Raw genomic sequence first — 23,429 nt, 5'->3', positions numbered from 1 at the left:
TCACCAGGAAGATGGAGTTATGGCAGACGATTGTCAACAAGGTCAACGTAGTGGGAAACCATCCACGCACGAGGGACAACATCCGCAAGAGATGGAACAACCTGCGCAGGAAGGTGCGGTCCATGGCATCGAGGCACAACATTGCGGTCCAAAAGACTGGGGGAGGACCCCCACATACACCCCCCGACTGCACCGACTGGGGGGAAAAGGTACTGGCCATCCTGCACCCTGAGGGCCTCACTGGACTCACTGGAGGAATGGACTCTGGTAAGTCATCTACAATTACCCCATATCCACCACACCTGTAATACATGCACCACCCCACCCGTCCAACTACCACCAGGACCTCTACCCCACCCAGGCCACAATCACCACATCCTGTCACCCTGCATGCCTACAAACCCACTAACAGGCCTACATCCCTCCCCCTGTGCACAGCTACCTACCCCTGCAAGGAATCACAATGGCACTACACCACCCACAATGCACCTCCACGTCCCATGCAAAATGCAATGGCAACCCCACAAAAGGTCTCTGCATGGCCCAACAGGGGAGAAAACTGCACAAAATAGGCCAGAGCTGTGCATCCTCAACTGAATTAGAAAATGTAACATACATGTCCATTTTCGCCCACAGGCACCACCACCCATGCCACCCTGACGGAAAGGCCAAGGAGTACCAGGGCCCCACCTGGAGACAGAGGCCCCACTCAGGATACTGGAGAGGGAAGTGTGGACAGTGAGGAATACCCTGGCCCGTCACACGGTCCTGGACTGTCACCCTCCAGCAGCCCCACCCAGGACACCACTGATACCCCTACCACCCAGCCACCAACATCATCTCTGGCCAAAGCACCCCACACCAGTGTATCCAGGCCACAGACTTGTGGTACACAAGTAAAGAGGCCAGAGTCTCCACCTACTAACAGGCAGGACGACGATGGCCCCAGTACAAGTGGTACAGCCAGAACTGTGCAGGAGTCACAAGCACAGGGGGCTAGGCCCAGTGGGAGAGTATCAGTGGCCCTGGGGGGAGGCCAAAGGATGGATGCTGCAGCCCAGGAGGTGATCACCTAGGTCCTGGGAGCATACCACCATACACAAGACAGGATGGGCCAGATCCTGGCCACCCTGGAACAGAGTCAAAGGTTGCAGATAGCCCAACATCAAGAGACCATGGAGCAGTGGAAACAACTCAGTGCCACCATGGCCACTAAAGCATGGGTGCTGCAGCACCACTACCCAACCCAGCCTGAGACCCCCACAAACCTGGAAGCCCCTACCACTGCCCAGGAACAGACCTGCCCTCACCATCAGCAGCAGCAACTGGACTGGTGGCACTGGCAAAGTACACACAGGAGACCAGCACCCCTACCCGTGCAGCCCAGCACCAGACACTCAAACGGCCCCTCAGGCCCAGATATGGCACAGGAACACCTGCCAATACCAAGACCCCCACCAAGAAGTAACTATGACATGGATAGACTCCCAAGTGTGCCACTGTGCCGCCACCCTCACCCGCCAATAGCCACACAACAACTTGCAAGGGTAAGATGGACCTGTACCCACTGGCACCAATCGCCCAGCCCATGCACCCACAATGGACATCCACCATTAGCCCACTCCCTATCTCTGTACTGCACACCAATGCATTTGTGACACCAAATAAAACACATATACACCAAATTGAATGTCCCCTGGCATATTGATGACTCAATTGGAAATGTGAATACATTATCCTGACAATACCATAATCAAACCTTTATTGCAGGAATGACACCCCACGCACAACATTGTGTGGAGTAAACAGAAATGTACACCATGTTTTACTCAATGGCACATGCAACCACAATATTCAGCTAACATTGTCAATGACACAGACCCCACAGACCCCAAATCCCAATAGTGAATAAGTCAGACAGATAATATGCATTGCAGACAACTTCATCAGTGAACAGTACCTCATAATTACTGGAAGTAAAGTTTGATCAGCTGGTTCCTAGAGTGAACATCTTCCCCCTCCTCATCCTCACCATTACTCTCATCCCCTCTCAGATGATGCAGATCTGATTATATAGCACTCTCCTCCTCCAGTAGGGGGAGAGCTCTCCTCACAGCCATGTTGTGCAGCATGCAGCAGGCCGCCACTATTCTACACACCTTCTCAGGGCCATCGCACAGGGATCACCCAGAGAGATGGAGGCAAGGGAATCTAGCCTCCAAGAGACCTATAATGCACTCTATCACCCGCCTGGTACATCCATGGGCCTCATTGTAATTCCTCTCTGCATCTGTCCTAGGATTTCTCACAGGTGTCAGGAGCCAATGCATGTTGGGATAGCCAGAATCACCAGCAAAAGTGGTGCAAGACTGTAACAGACTGCAATTACTTGCAGACAGCCTGCCTGTCAGCTATGTACAGAACGTGTGTCATATACACTCACCTATGAGCCATCCTCTGTCCCCTTGTAGTTGATCCATCATGTGTGGTACACTGCTGTTTCTCAGGACAAATGAATCATGGACCGATCCTGGAAACATGGCATTCACATGTGAAATGTACTGGTCTGCAGTACACACCAATTGTATGTTCATTGAGTGGACATTCTTCCTGTTTCTGTACACCTGTTCAGTTACTCTTGGGGGGATGAGAGCTATGTGGGTGTCATCTATGGCACCGATCACATGGGGAATGTTACCAAAGGAATAAAAGTCAGACTTGATGGCAGGGATATCAGTCCTTTGTGGAAACTTCACATATGTCTGCAGGTGTAGTACAAATGCATCCAGGAATTTGGACAGGATGAGGCTAAACATTGGCTGTGAGAACCCTGCACCCATGCCCACTGTCACCTGAAATGAGCCCGTGGCCAGAACATGAGGTACAGAGAGCACTTGCACTTCTGTAGGGATGGCATGCTGATTCCGATAAGCCGGTCTCAGTACTGGATCCAGTAATGCACATAGCTCATGGATTGTAGCACAGGTGAGTCTGTAGTTGATAATGATGTGACATTCCATCATGGTCTCCAAATCAACAAGAGGTCTGTACACAGATGTGGCCCTCCCTCGCCACATGGGCCTGTACCTAGGAGGATTGGAGAACACTTGTGAGGGACACACATACATATACACAATATGTTGTGTATAAATAACTGCTGTAAAGTATGTAGGTTACACACAAGCTTTGTATGATGTACAACTATAGGGACATGTATGAAGTGATACGTCTGGACTGTTGTGGGCAGAAATGAGTCATGTGGGCATGCAACTAAGGGCTGTGTTCCATAGGGCCTGCATGAGACCCATGACCAGGAAATATCTGCGTAGTACTAGCAAAATGGCAGCCCCCTGCCATCCAGATATGTAGCAGTGGAAGTGACCTCATTCCCCTGGCGGTTGTTGTGATGGCGTAAGGCGGTGTTCACCGACGTGCACCCATTCATTGGTTAACATGGTTGTCAATGGGGAATCTGGGCCTATCAGGATCGCCGCCGGCGGTGACGGTGCACACCGCCGCGGAGCGTACGCCATGTCGTCACTCCAGGTTCACTTGACTCCCGGATCCCGTGCATGGAAGTACTCCACTGAGTGTGCTGCCATGTACTGAGTCTCGTTACTCAGATGGCATGAGTCACAGGGGAAAGGGCCCTGGCCTTCACCACAGAGGAGCTGGAGAAGCTGGTGGACGGGGTCCTACCCCTGTATGCCAAGTTATATGGGTGACCAGAGGTGCAGGTGAGTAGGCGGATGTGTGTGATGATAGTGGATGCCTGTATGCATGTGTGGTCGGTATGTACCTGCATAGGAGTAGAATGTTTGGCAAGTACCTTTAGTGAGGTGGGGGGATGATGTTGTGAATTGTCCGTCCCATAGGGGATGTGTAGTCAGCGGTGTCACATGGCCATTTTCTGAACTCTGTGTTTCTATTCTGTGTGTGCCCTACAGGTTAGTGCCCATCAGAATAGGGCACTCTGGCAGGCCATCTCCAGGGAGGTGCGGACCCTGGGGGTCTACAATCGGCAGAGCACCCACTGCAGAAAGCAGTGGGAGGACATGAGGAGCTGGGCCAGGAAGACCTGCAAGGCCCAGCTAGGGAAGTCCTCCCAACGAGGAAGGGGTGCCCGCTGGGCCCTGACCCCCCTTATGAGCCGCATTCTGGTGGTGGCATATCCAGACTTGGATGGGTGCTTGAAGGCTGCACAGCAGCCACAAGGGGGTGATTACCAACACCATGTCATGACTATTTGATGGATGTCTGAGGGTGCTGTAGGATCTATGCTGTCTAGTGCCAGGTACTCTGACAGCAATCCGGCCCGATGGGCACTGAGATGATTAGGGGCAGGTCTGCAGTTCATCAGGTCTTTGTGTCATGTGGTAAATGAGGGGTGTGCTAGGGTTGGTGCCACTAGTCAGGGGCATAGGCATTACTATAGCTGTAGGTGCTGCGCATTTGTGTATATGCTGGGTGGGAGTATGAGTGAACCAAATATGTACATCAATTCAGGTGTTAACATGTTTCTCTCATGTTTTGTCTCCCCACCCCTGTACTCTTCTGTTGTTTGTGTACATCAGCATCATCTGGCGAGGGAGCAGTGGCACCGACGAGTGGGGATGCAGCAGGCCACAGTTCCAAGGAGTCAGAGTCTACTGATGCCAAGGGGACCAGTGGGTTGGAGGGCGAGGAGAGTACCACGGGGGAGGCAACTACTACTGGCGGTAGTGACTTAGATACCTCCTCCGATGGGAGCTCCCTGGTGGTAGCGGACTCTAGTAGGCCCACCCATTTTTTGACATCTTCCGCCACCCCCATACCATCACCGCCCTCCCAGTTGCTCCCCACCCAGTTGCCCGTGCCCGCTCACCCAGAAGGGTGGGCATCTCCTTCGCCCTAGGCACCTCATCCTCTGCCTCAGTCATCCCTCACGGAGGAGACTATTGACCTCCTGAGGACCATCTCTGTAGGGCAGACAACCATCGTGAATGCCATCCAGGGGCTAGCATCCCAGATGCAGCAGTGCAATGCATACCTGGAAGGCATTCACGGTGCCATATCTGGCCTACAGAGATCTTTTTAGGCTCTGGCCTCCTCTTTGATGGCAGCCAGTGTCCCTGGCCTTTTCGTCTCCCCACCAACCACCTCTTCCAGCACCCCACTCCCTTCACCCACCCCAAGCACACGTTCAGACAGCCATGCACACACCTCAACACACAAAAAACATACACAGAAACACAAGCACACTTCCCACCACAGGCATAAACCCAGCCAACATACAAAGGCACATACAACAACATCCACTTCCCCTAGTGTGTCCACCTCTCCCGCCTCCCTGTCTGTCACCTCTACATGCACACTCACATGCACTGCACCCTCATTCACTGTTGCTGACCCCATTCTTGCAGTCACCACAACATCAGCCATCCAGTCATGCACCCCAGACACCACACCTACACTCACCAAAACGACATTCACTGACACTTGCAGCACACTCACCAGACTTGCAGACACCCAGACAACATCCATGTACACTGGCATCCTGTCTTGTCCCACTGTTTCCCCCCCCTCCTCCCAAAGTACTCAAATGTTCACAGACACCCACCCAACGCACATCCACCACACCTCAGGATACTGTACAGGCACCGGCATCCATGTCCAGCACACCTACACAAGTTGCAAGCACTCCCTCTACCTCCACTCCCACACCTTCCTCCAAATCAGCCCCAACTGCCCCTAAAAACATTTTCCTGTCCTGTGTTGTCCTGTTCGAGCCCACTGGCCCACCCTGTCTCATCCCTAAATGTGCCCACCTCCTTGCCCTGTCCACTCCTTCCACTTCTAAGTCCGACCCAGTCCGCCCTTCCCATTCCCATGCCCCTTCCCCAGTGAGCAAGAAGCCTTGTGCTGGCCCTGGTCCAACAGCCACCCCCCGGCCCAAGCCCGCTCCTCCACCTTAGAAGGCTAAACTCAAACCCCCTCCGACTCCCAAACGTAAGCCCAAGCCCCCCCCCTCCCAGACACCAACCCCTGCCCATGTTCCCTGAGGTGTCTGGCTGCCCCATTGATGTCCCTTTATGGTGGAGTACCATGTGCACAAGTGGGAGTCAAGTTCGGGCCATTTGGGCCCTTCAGCTTTTCTATGTTGGACTGGCCAATGGCCTTATTTGGACATTGAATTTTCCACAATTATTAAAGTTTGAGTGCCCAGTGTTGCTGTTGGCACACTCTGGAGACATGGTTCATCATTTCATTGTGGGGGTATGGTATGCACATGTGTGTACTTTGGACAGGTTGTATTGGTCTTGTGTCGGGTAAGTACCTCTTGTTCTGGTGTGTGTGGCTTGTGATGGTGTGAGGGGTTGGGGTGCGTTGCAGGGTGGGTGGGGTGAGTGGATGTGTAGCTGTGCCCTTTCGTCCCACGTTTAGTAGGTTGCGGCACTTACCGTCATCGTCCTCGTAGGCGGTCACGGTCATGGAGGTGTATAGCAAGGAGCAGGACTGGCATGATATCCAACTCTCTCTCAATGCCTGCTTCGGCGTGTTCTGTGTGAGTGTTTCCTCTTATATTGCTCGTTTCCACCAGGCTTTGAGTGGCATTGGTTCCCGCCCCGGAACTGACGGCGGTCTTGTGCTTCATTAGTTGTTGGGTGGGTGGAGCCTTTCCGTCGGCCTGTGGACGGCCTCTTCCGTCAATGTCGGCACTCCTCTGCTGGTGGTGAGTGGTTTTCACGCTGGCTGTTTTTCATGTCCTTCATTATTTGGCGGTCCAGGCCGCCAGCCTGTTGGCAGTAGTTACCACCGCCGGCAGTGCGGTCTTTCCCGACATGTTCATAATGAGGGCCATAGTGTGAACTAGGGTTGCGAGAGTCAGAGCTCTTTACATGGAAAAACATTGTCACAAGAAATGCAAAGCATAAAGAAAGATTTCAGTGATAAAAAGCACAAATAAATATTGTACAGGTTACAATGTTAGTGATTAGAAAAGTACTCAGACCAAGGTATGGGTATATATAAATCCATAATCTATACAAGATAAACTGAATTGATATTTCTAAATTAATGTTTAAGAGGCAAGTAAGCCTCAAGGAGACTTTCATTACACAAGGAAATGGCACATCAAAAGCAGTCATTTGAGCTTTCTTTTAATGGATGGCAAGTTGGAATGGTGGAAGGCGGTATAGAGTGCCAGATCCTGGGAGCACAAGGCCAGAAAGTCTGGTGTAATATGATTTTTTTTATTGAGGATAGCTATCTCAATAAGGAGTTTGTCAGCACTGCCTAATTGTCAGGATCCTCTTGATACCTTATGTTTAGTGTGTGTTGTCAGAATATGTGAGTTTATTTGCCTGGAATGTCTTGTAGGTGGCTCCATCCTGAATGGGAAGGTAACTTAGATTAAGTAGGTATTGAGTGCTATGTTCATATTAGTCATTCCCGGACATAAGAGCAACATCAGCATCAGGTGTGAATTTTCAGGGGAGGGAGTGTTATTCATCCTCTGACTACAGGAAGGGGGTTTCTTTGGCAAGAAGGCCCAGGGTGTCTACAATGCCAAGTGCTTTGATTGCTACCAGTCATAGCACAAGGGAAGAGATGCCAGATGTCCTAGGAAGAAGCAGCCCCCTGGTGGGCTTACCCAAGTTATTGCCTACTGAACTTTTAGCCTTTGAAAACATGGCCTTCCAGGGAGTTGCCAAACTAAAATCAAGCCATGAATGCATCTCTTATAACATAAACTTTGAAGAGTGACAGACCCTTATCAACCTTAAGAACAATTGCTCAATCATAAGTAAGCCTGCTGATAAGGGTGGTGGGATTGTCATATAAAAACGAACCCGTCTATAAGGAGAAGGTTGTGAGGCAACAGAGTAATCATGACCGGTAAACATCCTTTATGCTGAATTTTTTATAACGAAGTCCTGGTTAACGAAAGCGGAACAACGCTTTCTTTAACCACAACTTCGTTATTTTGTGCCTTAACCACGCATGTCCTGAACAACGAACATGCATGGTTAAGGTACAAACAAGGGAGTCGGCTGAGGAGGACGACGCAGATGACAAGGTGACGACTCAGGTAAGTGGGGGGTTTTAGGTTTTGGGGAGGGGGTGGGGGGTCAGGGGGTTTTAGGTTTTGGGGTGGGGTTGGGGGGGTGGGGCGTTTTTGGTTTTGGGGAGGGGGTGGGGGGTCGGGGGTTTTAGGTTTTGGGGTGGGGTTGGGGGGGTGGGGCGTTTTTGGTTTTGGGGAGGGGGTGGGAGGTCGGGGGTTTTAGGTTTTAGGGTGGGGTTGGGGGGGTGGGGCGTTTTTGGTTTTGGGGAGTGGGTGGGGGGTCAGGGGGTTTTAGGTTTTAGGGTGGGGTTGGGGGGGTGGGGCGTTTTTGGTTTTGGGGAGTGGGTGGGGGGTCAGGGGGTTTTAGGTTTTGGGGTGGGGTTGGGAGGGTGGGGTGAGGGATGTATGGTGAATGGTGCCTATTTCTAATGATTTTATCAGGAATGCCTTTACAACGAAATATCGTTGTTAAGGCATTTGTGGTAAAATCATTAGTAGTAAAGACGAGGTCGGTGTTCCGACCTCGTTGTTAAGGTTAGTAGTAGTTTAAGATTCGGTGTTCCGTCATATAACCATCATGACCACTCTATGCCTCTCAGTACTAACTCTGTCACAGATTCAGCAGACTATCAGGAAGGTTATGACTGGGGTGAAGACTAAAGGTTTTTTTAAGCAAAACAAGAATTTGTCTATTGAAACACAATAACCCTGCAAACACCTATTCCCTAAGCTGTCCTAAAAATTCACAAAATTCATCAAAACCCTCCTGGGAGACCAGGGGTCTCTGGATGTGGAGCAGTACTTGAGCCACTTGGCAAGTACATTGATTTTTTTCTCAAAGAATGTGTACTCCTCACTAAAAGATATATACTCAATAGTGGGAACATGGTAAACCAGACTGAGGGAGCAGGCTTTGACACTGAAAGCAAATTATTAATATGCTTGGACATTGAGTCCATGTATAATAACATCCCACAACTGGACGGTAGCAGGGTCATTAGTGATGTGTGAACCATACATACAGTACTGATCATAGGACTGACTGATTTCATTACAGAATGATAACATCTAGCATTAGAACTATTTTGACTTTGATGGCACCTATTATTTGCAAATCAAAGGGACTTCAATGGGGACTTATTGTGCCCCAAACTGTGCAATTTTAAATGAAAGGGACTTTGAGTGTACATTTATATGTGACCATGAGGATAATCACTTCCACCATCACATACATCTGATGAAGAGGTTCATAGACATCTTCATTTGGAACAGTGACCAGAACACCCCCCTGAGCTTTCTGGAATGGATCAATTTTTCATCTCCTGATTTACACTTTACTTCTCATTACAATGAAGTTTTCATTGGTTTCTTGGACACTTACCATCACTGTATGCGATGGTAATTTAGGAACTAGTTTATATCGCAAACCAACTGAATGTAATACAGTGCTACAATACTTTAGTAACCATCTCTATTTTTTGGCCAGTTTTTCCTGATCTGCAAAATGTTTAGGCGGAAGAAGGACTATTTCCATGAGGCTGAAATATTGGACTAGAAACTCTGTGCCACGGGTTATTCATATAAACTAATTATGCGGTCCCTCAAAAGATCCTGGTATTGCCCTTGGGAATATTTACTTACCCCAAAAGGAAAAAGAACTAATAACACCATGTTTGTGTTCCAAATTTGGTATACAAAGCAGCAGCAGCACCAAAATAATAAAACATGGCCTTTAAGACAACCCTCAGCCTGTCAAAAGAACCACACATGTACTTTTTAAGTTATGAATTTTTAAAGTTTTAATAAAGTTAGTCTTTCTGTGCGTAATTATGCACCATAGGAATCAATGGAAGAATACTTTGAAAATTCACAGTAAATTAGGCAATAGGTTTACCAATGTCTTCTTTTGCAGGTATGTTAAGGGCATCATTGGGTACCTTGTACCAGCTGGAGAAGTCCAGGTGACTCCCGATTCCAATGGGAGCAGCTGCAGAAAGTCGATGGAGCTTGTGCCGGCCACTGCGTGGGACCACTTGGAAAAGCACGGCACAGGTGGACTTAAAGGTAAGTCCAGTGGGTCCTCTTGGAGTGTTGAGGTTGACAGGGGTGGGGGACCCTTAGTGCATAGCTGGATCTTCAGTGTAGGGCACAGGGTGGGTGGGTGCAGAGCCAATCAGTTAGCCAGGAGATGTGCGCAAAGGTGCCCTTGGAAGCAGGAAGTAGGTTACTTTGAGGTTTGCTTGAAGGTCAGCAGGGGCACTCTGGTGGGATGTCCAGGGGATTCCTGAAGTCCCTCGACTGGGGCTTCCTCCTCGTCCTTTTTCAGTCTGGAATGGACTGTCCTTCTGTGTGTCCGACGTGAGGTGACCAGTACCTGGGGCTTTTGCATGGTCTGCTGACTGGAGGTCATAGTGCCACCAACCCTAGTACACTGGTAGGTACTGTCCTCGGGGTCCGATCGGTGTAGTCTGGTTTCTTGGTCAGCAGCCGGTCAGTGAAGTGGCCTTCACTGGGTCTTTGGTTCCTTTGAATTGTAGAGTGATGCCTTCACTCTGGAGGGAGATTTTTTTAAGAGTGGAGGTCCTCTGGGGGTTTGTAGAGTCTGTCTGATGTCCAAGCAACCCCTCATTGGTGATTGTCGAGTCCTGGGTGCAGCAGCCAGGGTTTGGCGCCTTTTCTTTGGTGCAGGAGGACTTCAGTTCTCGAGCCTCGGGTCTTCTTTGTTGCTGGTCTTTCTTTGTCCATGGAAACTGATTTCTTGGTCTAGGGATGCCTACTAAATACTGTATTTAGGTGGTTTTTTAGAGGGGGATCCTAGTAAAACTGCCGGGACTGAAGTGGCGGTAAACCGTCGGTTCCGGCGGTGCGACCGCAGCGCTTTCGCCGCGGTCGTAATACTAGGGATTTCACCACCAGCCTGCTGGTGGTGAAATCCGCCACAACAACCCTGGTGGTCCAAGACCCCCAGGATTGTAATGAGGGCCTAAGTCTGCAGTGGCAGTGCTAGGTGCATCTGAATGCATGGCCATAAAGGGTGGCACAATCAGTGCTGCTGCCCTCAGAGGCCTTACCCTTAGTACACCATGCTCTGGGTATCTAAGTACCATTTACTAGGGAGTTATAGTGGCAGCTATGCCAATGCATCACAACAGATTTGGGGAAAGTGATCTGGCCAAGGGAACCTGGTTAGCAGGGGCATTGGCACTAACATCTTTTAGGCTACATCATTTACCAGCAAAGGTTGGGGGGCTAACCATGTCAAAAGAGGCATTTTCTCACAAGCAACAATCCTTGTCAGAATGAACCACTAAAGTCACTAAAAAGGCCTGCATTTAATGCACTGATAGCTATGACATTGAGCAGAAATGCTTAATTTACGGACAACATGTCAACTACTTATATGGTACTAAAATAGTAATAAAGTGTAAATACAAAAAAAAAAAACAAATGGAATGAGCTAACTAGACTGAAATTTCATAACCAAAATGACAAAAATCCATTAGAAGATATAGGCCCTCATTAGAACCTTGGCGGCAAATGCCACCTACCGCCACAGTGACGGCCGCCAACATACTGTTGCTGTGGCTACTGACCGTCCATGGCATTATGACCGTAGACAGAATACCGCCAGAAGGCTGGCGGTATTCCATCTACAGTCATGGTGGCGGACGGCGGTAAGGTGGCGCTGCTGCCAGCAGCAGCGCCACGCCAGCAAAACACCGCCTACCATATCATGTTGCATGATACGGCCTGACGGTGTTTTGCTGGTGGACGCTGCTGCTAGCAGCAGCACCGCATCCCTTCTCCTGCCGGAGTACCCCCTGCAAGCAGGTAAGTTGGGTTCTCCGACAGGAGAGCGGTTGGGGAGTGTTGTGTGCATGAGTGGGAGTGTGTGTGACTGTGTGTGAATGCGTGCATGCATGTGTAATGCGTGTGTGCATGAGTGGGTGTGAGTGTACGTGCATGTTGTGTCATGAGATTGCATGTGTGCCTGGATGTACGTTTGTGAGTGTTGCTGTGAGAGTGTATGAATGTTTGAATGCTTGGGTGAATGTGTGTATGCGTGTGTGTATGGCTGTGTATGTAGTGAACTTCTAAAACCCCTAGCACCTCAGACAAGGCATGGTGTCAGGCAGACAGCAGGGTCCATTCCAGGTCTAGTTGTCACTGGTCTACAGGAGAGTTGCAGGAAAAGGCCTCTTGTAGCTTGTTGTATACCTGTAGCTTGAACAGGTGATCAGCCCTATGACCCTTCAAATCCACATCTTCTTTCTGGGTACAAGAGAGAGCGAGAGATAGTCTGTCCTCCAGTGCTCTTCTCAGGTTGCAGACAGCAAGTTAAGTCCTTTTCTGATCAACCACAGGCCGAGTGTTTTTCTTTTCTGGGTTCCTGGAAGTGCCATATGTATACCTGGGGTACGCTAGTGGGTGGGAATGACACCTGGGGATGCTGTAACCAATGGGGCAAATATTCCCAGGGCTAACTCTACCCACTTTGGCCGTTTTCAAGATGGATCAATTCTTCAGCCACACTGAACTTAGGATCTGTGGGTGTGGGAAGTGTAGTATGGTATTCCTAGTGTCCTCCCACATCTAACACTAAAATCAAGTTTGAGGCAGGTCCTGTACCCATATCAACCTCAGAGACATATGTCTGGTTGAACAAAAGCTCAGTTTTCGACAACCACACAAATTGTTTTGGCATCCTGTTTCTTTCCTTTGAAGTGTGTCCAAATGTTATACGTAAACCCTGCAGACCTGTCACACAGGCTTTAACACTGCAATGCCTAAAATAGGCCAACTGTGATTGGGGCCTATCTGGCTCAGAAGACAAAAGAAGAGCCCTACCCAAGTGTCAGCTAACATTTACCTATGACAGAGGAGGCCTCTGAGAAGTCACCCCAAGTGTCATATGATATAACCCAGAATACCTGTCAAGTACAATATGACATTCAAGGATTTGACACTTTATTGTCAAAAAGGATCCTCTCAGCCCTGCCCTGCATACTCTTTCAGGTTCAGCTGTGCCTTCTTTGCCTATTCAAGTCAGCCTATTGTTTGTTTCACATCTTATTCATGCCTGTTCAAATGCTAATTACTGGCTCGCAGAAGTGAGAGAGCAAAATGCTGATTTTGCTTCCAGGGATTTCAGGTATGGTTAGGATAACTTTCAAAAAATCACTTTTCTATAGTATTTAGAAATAATCTGAATTAAACATTGAATAGATTTTTGATAACTATAAAAAAAAAAAAATGTTTAATTATTTTTCTAACTTGTCCCATTCAGGAGACACATTATTAGTGTTTTATATGGCTTCCTTGTGTTTTACTATGGAACAGCCTACCTTGCTCCAGTAAAAATAGCTTTGAGACGCTAGTCACTGTAAGGACGTTTGCCATTGAAATTTTACAGTGTCGTACTTTTTAAATGCCACACGCCCTGCCCTGTGGGCAATAAGATCTACTTCGAGGCAACGTGTTAAAGGGAAGACTTAGGCCTGTCAAAAAGTTTTTTTTTTTGACAGGTTGAATTTGCAGCTTTAAAACGACATTAAACTATTTTAAAGTTACATTAGTAGGCCTGTGGAGACATGCTTTACAGTACCACTGCAGTGGATGGCACAATGAGTGCGACAGTTCACTGGTAGCCTTCAATTTACAGGCCCTTGGTACACTAGGTACCATGTGCCAGAGACTTGTAGGCAAATTAACTAAACCAATCAAGTGTATACCAATTTAATAATGTTGCAGTAGGGGCACAAGCACTTTACCACTGGCTAGGAGAAGTAAAGTGAATAGAGTTCTCTTACCAGCTAAAATAGGGTCAGCGACAAAATATCCCGGATAATCCTGCAGAAAGGGCAAATTTCCAACAAATGGAATCTATTTTTCGGGCAAAATTAAATCACAAGCCACTATTTGTGTTACAGCTGTGTGATGGGCAACTCAAGTTTAAATACTAAAGAATGTAAACATGGAGAAATCAGAGATGGTGTAAGGCATTTCACCAATTGTAACTCTAGCAACATGGTCTGTGCCCTGTGGTGTCCTTGCAAAAATATATATGTAGGATAAACCATACAGAAATTAAAAGCTAGACTACGTCAATACCACAACTGGATTAGATGCAGGTCTTGTCAGCATCCCGGTTGCACATTTCTCCAAAAACACACACTGAAAATGACTTGAGATGGCAAGTCATTGAACTTGTCAAAATAAAACACATGAAGGGAATAATCAGCTGTTTGATCTTAAGCTGTAACAGTATTGTGAAATAAATGAACTCCATGGAGGGATCCTGTTTTGTTATATATACTCGAGGCCCTTTTTCATGCAATAATCTCCATTCATAGTTTCCCAATCCAACACTATCCTGCCAAGAAATAGCACAGCCTTATCACTGGTTTCCCCTAATTTTGCTATATAACTGCATTATACTTCAGATTGTGTCTAATAATATATATATCTCCCCCATGGGGAGTTATTTTACGTTATTGAATTATTTTGAATTGCTTAATATTGTTCACATAACATTGAATTAATAAAACATGCAACAATTTTGCATAGTATCTGGTAAGTGTGTACCCTAAATCTGGAAACCACCATATCGCTGGAACACAATATTGAGAACATCATACAAAAAATAAAATATTGACTGACAGGTAAGTATGTCTAGATTTTCTATATCTAGCTCCACATGTACGTACCTATGAGATACATATATCTTCAAGGTACAGAGATGTGGAGTTAGAAATAGTAAATCTTTACTTCCCTATATGCACTTACCTTTCAGTATTTTGCCCCTTGATATTCTGCCCTTGATATTCTTGTATGACAATGTCGCTGGCGTTTATATTTAGTAGTACAACCATCTGGCAGTAGCCACGGGCTGTTTTAATTATTTTAATTAATTGGTAGATTATATTTTACAATGTTTAGTTCACCTAATCGGGTTTCATTTAATTTTTTGCATCCTATATTGAAAAGGTTGAACATTTATCATTTTTGTATTACATACATAAATTCTCTCTGACACTCAAACGCATTGTTTAATTCAAAACAAGTGGTCTGCCCTTAGTACTATAATCCTTAAGAGCAGTTTATAGCCTGTCAGAACTGCCAATAATGCTACCAATTATCCCTCTATATGTCATTATGGTATTTCAAATGTTTGCATATTATCCAATTTTTGGAATCCCCTATTTTTCCAATTATTTTTGAGTTTACATGAATACTGAGTATTCATGTAAACTTAATTTGTTTTTTGTCCATTTCTACTGATGCGCTTCAGCGGGTGGCCATCTTTGATATATTGGACACTCCTTGTGTGCACCCTATCTCATCTAAATAGATCACAGGATGCCGATCTGTGGGCATGGTCCTGATTTCAGCTGAGCTCTTGCAACCCAATAGCTAAGCACACCTATGGGTGTGTAGGAGAATGATTACCACTACTGTTATCTCAAACACTAACCAATCACATGTTGTTAAGGTCCTCTGGTTACATGTTTTGGGACATTCCTCTCAAACGCCAGTGAACTATATGCTAATTTCCAACCCTCCTCTAATTGGTGAACACTGCTACACCATTATGGACTAAGTTTCTATTATAACCACTGCAGTGTCCTTTTTGCCAAACAGACAAACTACTCTTACTTGTTTCCGTCTATCAGTAAGTGTTCACTGCTGCTGCTTCCTTAGGTGATGGCTAACCCATGCACTTTTTTCGTTCGGGCAGCACTATTTAATTGCTGATTTTTCTTCACACTGATTTCCATTTTAATCTCTTTACAAATCCTTTGCAGAGTGAACTCTTCACCTCAATCCCAGTCAGTATCACCAGTTAGGGTCTGACTTAGATTTTGGCAGATGGCTTACTCTGTCACAACGAAAACAGATAACTCATTCACCGAAATATAAATCCCATTATTTTCTATGGGACTTATATTTTGGCAGACAGGATATGTGCCACCGTTGTGTGGAAGTAACCCATCCACTGAAATCTAGATAAGGCCCTTAGACTTTTTCATTCCGTGGTTAGGTTACTAAATGTCTCCCCCCTTTTTAGGTCGAAGCCTCCTAGACAGTGCAGCAGTCTGATTTGCTTATGACTCCTTATGGGCTTTCAGAAAGCTTCCCTGGGAAAACATTTCACCCATTGCTTACTATTGGCTTTGTGGTTTGTAACTGATGTTTTCTGGGTTTCTATTTGCTAGCTTTATTTGTTTTCGGTTCTCCAGATTTAGTTTGTCCTTCCCTTTGCCCAAAACGGTGTTCACTATATCCTTCCTTGAACTCACTATCTGTAAACATGTGTATAAATCTTGTTCTTATCGTCTCACATTTGCTCTGCATTCAAAGACAGAGGTCAAATGTCAGCAGGCTCTGTCTTCTGAGGGAGCTTGGAGTTTACTTTCCTTCTCTGACTTCAAAGTGAGAGAATTTATGTCACAATCATGCTGAGGTCCCATGCTGGATTTTTTTTGCGTAGCACACAACAACAAAATTAACTGTGCTGATGTTTCCAAATATATCAGAATTAGTACAAACGATGCACTGTTTTTGTAATTCTGAAGTGCGGTGGGAACAAATATTTAAATACAATCAAAATACATCACCGCAAATTTATAATTGTTTATGCTCAGTAAAGCCTTATTTCTGTGCAAATGTAATGGTCATTTCAATTGAAAACATGTTGTCTGTAATGGCGGTGAAGTACCACACCATGCATACTCCACACTAAGCTACTCTTTGCCACTCCATTCTGCAACACTCCACTCCACTCTATGATATTCCACTCGACTCTACGCCACTCACTTCATGACATAACATGCCACTCCACGACACAACGTTATTCCACTGTATGCCCCTCCACACCACTTACCCTACTCCACTCCAGTTTACTCCATTAAAATGTACTCCACTTTGCTACAATCTACTCCATGCCTAAATGTACCCCACTCCAATCTATACCACTTCAATCTGCCCCAATGTACACCACTCCAAGCTACCTCAATCCACTTCACTATGATTCAGTCTACCTCACTCCACTCTAATCTACCCAACGCCAAACTACAGACTCCACTACAATCTATCCTAGTCTACCCCACTCCAGCTCAATCAACTCCACTCCAGTCTACTCCACTTCACTTCAGTCCACTCCACTCAGTCTAACTGAGTCAACCACACTCCACTCCAATCTACCCCACTCCACCGCAATTTACCCCATTCTGGCATAAACTACTCCAGTATACCCCACTCCACTCCAATCTACTCAAGTCTACCCAATTCACCCCACTCTGATATACCCCAATCCAACCCATCCCACTCCACTTCAACCTACCTGACTCCCCTCCATTCTACCCCACTCCACACCACCCCTATCTGATCCACTCCAATCTACCATACTCAACTCTAATCTACACCACTCCACTCCAATCTACCTCAGTCCAATTTACCCCACTCAATTCTAATTTAGCCCACTCCTCTCCAAACCCCACTGCAATCTATCCAGCTCCTCTCCATACTAATCTATCCCACTCCACTTTAATCTACCCACCTCCACCCCATTCTACCACAATCTACAACACTCCACTCCAGTGTACCACACTCCAATCCACCCAATCTACTTCACTCCACTCTAGTCTACTCCACTCCACTGTACCATACTCCACTCTACCCATATCTACTCTGCTCCACTTCACTCCAATCTACCCCAATCCAGTCTACCACATGGTACTCCAAACTACCAAACTGTACTCCAATCTACCCCACTCCACTCCAATCTAACCCACTCCATCCTGCTCCAATCCATCCCACTCTACTCCAATCCACCCATCCCCAATTTACCCCACCCAAATCAAGCTTTATCTCTGTCTACTCCACTCCAATCTACTTCCCTCAACTCCGATCTACCCCTCTCTGCACCACTCCAATCTACCCCACCCCACTCTACCCTACCCTAATCTACCCCACTCCAGTCCAATGTATACCATTCCACTGTAACCTACCCCATTCTATTTTAATCTACCCCACTCCATTACAATCTACCCTACTCCAAACTGCCCCACTCTAATCTACCCCACTCCAATAAACCCCACTCCTATCCACAAACTTTGTTGTCCGGTTCCTATTATGATAATAAGATCTTGTTTAGGGTGGCAGCACCACTGAGCTTGGAAGACTGAGTCAACTCCATACCACTTTGGAAACTGTCGGCCTAACTCCTGGCTAGCCCAGCATGTTTCACCCAACCCTAGGAAGGAAAAGGTGATTTGTGGCAACTTACATCTGATACTCTGACGTGTCAGGAAAGTCGTGGTGAACAGATCATACCCCATTTGCTTAGTTACTCAATGACTCACACATGCCAAGGGAGAACACAAGATGCAAAATGGATTTCAATGCATTTATTGAAGCAATTGCAGCCTAGTATAAAAAGCATGAACTGCGATAATAAGACAGATGAAACATGATATGGTAATCATCAATACAACCAGTGTAAGAAAGATAAACAGCCCAACCATGTTGTATGATTCTAGAGATTCTACAGATTCCTTCCTACACCCTATGTCTAGGTCAGGCAGCTTAGTGGTGGTAACCTGTCTGCCTGTCCCGATCTAAGGGAGTAACCCCAATCCCATACATGAATGTGATAGCAACAGTCTGCCTGTTGTCTGGATGACAATCTTCTCAGGATACTGAAGAGTCAGCGACAGGATCATCAAAGCTGTCTGTGGAATGTATGCGTCCCAGTACGGCCATGACTGGAAGGCCCTCTGCTCTGCAAGCAGCGCTGCCCACCGGATAATGTACCTGATTCCACTAGCCTTTTCCTGGCGGTTCACCCCGCCAGGGAAAGGCTGGCGGAATGGGTGCCTAGGGCCCTCGTGCACAGCCCTGTTGCGCATGTCACTGCCCGATTTACGAGCAGTGATATGCGAGACGGGTGCTGCACCCGCCGCACTACTACATTGCCACCAGCTCCATGTGGAGCCGGCGTCAATGTACAGGCCCTGCATTCCATAGGGCCGGCTGGTGGAAACACTGTTTCCACCCGCCGGCCCAGTGGAATAATCATTATGTGGCCGGCGTGGTCTTCAACGCGCTGGCGGTCTTTTGTAGACTGCCAGCGCCAAACTCAGTGGGTTTTCCCACCAAGTTCATAATGAGGGCCTAAGTGTTGTTTATATAATAACTCATACAAAGTTCTAAGAAGAGGCATGATGTACTGATGTGTCTAGAGAATGGGGACTGGCTCCTGAGCTCCTCGACTCCACCTCAATCTATCCAGCTCCACTCCACCCCATTCTGATATACCCAATCTGCCGACTCCACTGTACCAATCTATCACACTCCATTCCACTCTACCCAGTCTACCCAGCTCCATTTCACTCTAATCTACCACACACCATTCCACTTAACCCAGTCTATCCCACTCCACTCTGATCTATCACACACCACTCAAATCTGCCACACTTCAGTCCAATCTAACTCACCCCACCCACTTCACCCCAATCCACTGTAATCTACCCCACTCCACTCAAATTACCCCAGCCAGCCTGACCCCACTCCATTCTACCCCACTTTACATCAGTCAACCCCAGTCCACCCAACTCCACTCCAATCTACCCCACTCCAGTCTACCCCAATCCACACTACCCTAATGTAACCCAATCCAACCCCCTCTCCACTCCAATTTACCTGACTCCACACAACTCCACCCCACTCCAACCTACACCTATCTTCTCCACTCCAATTTACCTGACTCAACTCCAGTCTACCCCACTCCACTCTAATCTACCTCAGTCCAATTTATCCCACTCCATTCCAATTTACCCCCTCCACTACAAACTCCACTGCAGTCTATCCAGCTCCTCTTCACTCTAATCTACCCTATTGCACTCCACTCGACCCAACTCCACCACAGTCTACGCCACTGCAACCTACCACAGTCGACCACACTCCAATTCACCCAATCTACCCCACTACTCTCCAGTCTACCCCACTCCACTGCACCACACTCCACTGTACCCAAATCTATCCCACTCCACTTCACTTCAATCTACCTCACTCCGATCTACCACACACTACTAATCTACCAAACTCCACTCAAATCTACCCCACTCCACTCCAAACTCACCCACTCCACCCCACTTCACTTCAATCTACCCCATCCCACTCTTCCCCACCGTAATCCACCTCACTCTACTCCAATCTACCCCAGTCAACTCTTATCTACCCACTCCACTCCAATCTACCGTACCAACCCCCAAACTACCAGACTCCAATCTACCCCATCCCAATCTGCCCCACTCCACTCCCACTTCAATCTACTTCAATCTACACCACTCCAGTTTACCCCACGCTAGCCCACTCTACACCACTCAAATTTCCCCACCCCACTTCAATCCAACTCCACTCCAATCTACCCCTCTCAACTCCAATCTACCCCACTCCAAACGACCCCACTCCAATATACCCCACCCATTCCAATATACCCCACTTCACTCGTCTGCCCTACTATAACCCACCCAGTGTATGCCACCCGCTGTATCCCACTCCACCCTATTATACCCCTCTCCACTCCATTCTACCTCACCAATCTACCCAACACCCCCATTCCAATCTCTACCCCAGTCCAATCTACCCCAATCCACACCCAACCCATTCTACCCTACTCTACACCCACTCCACTCTACCCCAATCTACATCACCCTATTCTATGCCACTAACTTTTAGCCATGCTAAATAACAGCCACACTGGTGTATAGCATTGCTAAAGCACATTGCCAAAGCCAATAGCTCTTGCATAGGCGAGGCCTATTGGCTTTGCCAATGCTCGTTCCACTTACAGATGATCTGCTCTTGCTTCATATGAAATTCTTTGGTCCTGATGATGATCTTCAAATTACCAGTAGTTGAAATGCCATCAACAACTCCGGCAACTGGAACCAAATAGCTATGATTTGAATTGCACAAATGTATTGTTGTTTCATTGCCTTTTGTATTATGCACACTATTACACCTTTTTTCACTTACTATAGTATCACCAGAGCACCGAGGTCCATAATGAAGCTATAAATGCAAATATCCATGAAAGTCTACAAGTAATTCCATTGTTTTTCAGGACTATTGATTTATACATTCATAAATGAATGTTCCTTTGTGTATTCCTAACTGATTGCTCCACATGGAACCTTTGTTATATCTGTGTTCACATACATGCCCTGCACACCAGGCAGATTTTGGGCTGACCCTATTTAATGAAACTAACTTTGTGGACAGTCACTAATTCATTTGATCTGAATTGTGTGTTGTGTTATGATCAGAGATTACATAGAGTACCCCACAGAAAGTGGATGTACCACATGGCTTATCCTACCAGTACGGCAACAGGTGCATAAACACCCTCAACAATCTTGCAGATTATTTGTGACTAATTATGTAAAATAGAAATGCTTTACTATCACTTTATACATATCAATGTGTTGTGTTGTGCTGGGAATGTCTAGGAGCCTGGAACCTTGTCTGCACTGGTGTTCCGGCATAGGGAGCCTGGAGCCTCGATGTCACAGAGGTTCCAGGGTTTGACGTGGAGAGATTCCATGGCGGTTGTAGGAGCTGACAGGGTGTGCTTCGTTGGGTTGGTTATCTGAATAAAGCTTCTGTTTTATAACGAACCGTTTCAGCTTCTCAACACTGGCGATGAAGGTAAAACCAACCCAGAACCCACAGATTCTTACCTGCAGAAGTTCTTGGGCCGACATCAGCTGGATTTCGAAGGGGTTTTCGGATGCGCTGCTGTTCTTCTGGTGAGCTGTTCCTGGTTTAGCTGAGAAAAGGCAACTCATATTCCTATCGGCGTAACACAGGATCTTCCAGAGTTTGACGACCGTTGCACCCCGGCGATCACTTGGTTTTGGACGTGTGTGCACGGAGCGACTGAAACCGGACACACTCCAGAAGCAGCACATCTTGTGTTTTAGTTTTTCCTTTTGTTTCGTGAGCCCAGTATTTGCCCTTGTATTCCTCTGGGCCCACGAGAGCGAGGTAATTTCACGCGCCGTGCCTGCGCGAGCACCTCCGCGCGCCTCGTAATCTGCGTGGCCAGACTGGACGCGTTACAAAGGAATGACGTAACGTGCGTCCCCATAATCGAATGCAGTCGGAAGACTAGACCGTGCATTTCTTCTGCCCTGAAGAAAGACGTCCCTAGGGCACAGCGCTGCACGTGGTCAGGGGTCTAGACCGCGTATCATTTCTACTTTGCTCTCCCATGCGACTACATTGTGAGAAAGTCTAGACCACCATTTCCACATTTGTGCTCACGTATGCACATGGTGAGGAAGATAATCTGCACACCCACTTTGTTTTTACTTGGTTTCTGCTGAAACAGATGTCATAAACATTACATTACATGAACAGTTCTTGTTTTTATTTACAAATATTTTGAGTGCCTTAATTAAACTCATTATGGCTATGCCTACGATGTCTCAACCGCCCCCCTTTTTGCCAGATAAGGGGGACCCGATTCTTCCTTGCAAGCGTTGAACAAATCTGTTTGACTCCTACTTAATAGCCAGTGGGGTAGAGAAATTCTCTCCGGCTAGGAAACAGGCTGTTTTACTGCACAATCTGGGAATTGAAGGCAGGAACATTTATGATAGCCTAGAACCCCTAACCATCGGGGGAAGGTGAACCCAGGGACATTTATGAAATGTCTGTAGCGATGTTGGAAAACATTTTGAATCCAAACTCAATGTTTTCTTAGAAAGGCACAAGTTTTTTGCCAGATCCCAAGGTAGTGCTGAGAGTGTTGGTAATTTTGTCGCTGCCTTACGCACATTAGCGCGCACTTGTGACTTTGGTGATATCAAGGACTCTCTTATTCATGACCAGTTAGTGCGTTGTATTAATAACAAGAAAGTTCAAAAGAAACTATTGATGAAGAACCCCGATTTGAGAGAGGCTATTGCAATTGTTGAAGGAATGGAAAGTACCAGCAACTGGATCAAGGAAATGAACCACACAGAAGGGGATAATTTGTGCATGGTACAAACACCACGAGTCCAGGAAGAGGTATTAACGGTTGGCAATGACAGTAAGGTACAGACATCAACCCAGGAGAAGAGGAGAGACATTAAACTTCTGCGTTGTTACTGCTGTGGCAACACGGGACATACAGCGAATAGCTCAAATTGCTTTGCGCGCAATTCATTGTGTAGGAAGTGTGGAAAGAAAGGCCACTATGCTAGGGTCTGTAACAATGACAAAAGCAATATAGATTCAGTCACTGAGAATGTTAATAAGATTATTTTGTGTGTAGAACATGAGATTAACCAGGTTGGGGCAACACTGGGATGGTGGACGAACGATTTGTAAT

The sequence above is a fragment of the Pleurodeles waltl genome, chromosome 5 (assembly GCF_031143425.1).
Source record: "Pleurodeles waltl isolate 20211129_DDA chromosome 5, aPleWal1.hap1.20221129, whole genome shotgun sequence".
In the NCBI taxonomy this organism is placed as follows: Eukaryota; Metazoa; Chordata; class Amphibia; order Caudata; family Salamandridae; genus Pleurodeles; species Pleurodeles waltl.
This window is presented reverse-complemented; position numbering follows the sequence as displayed.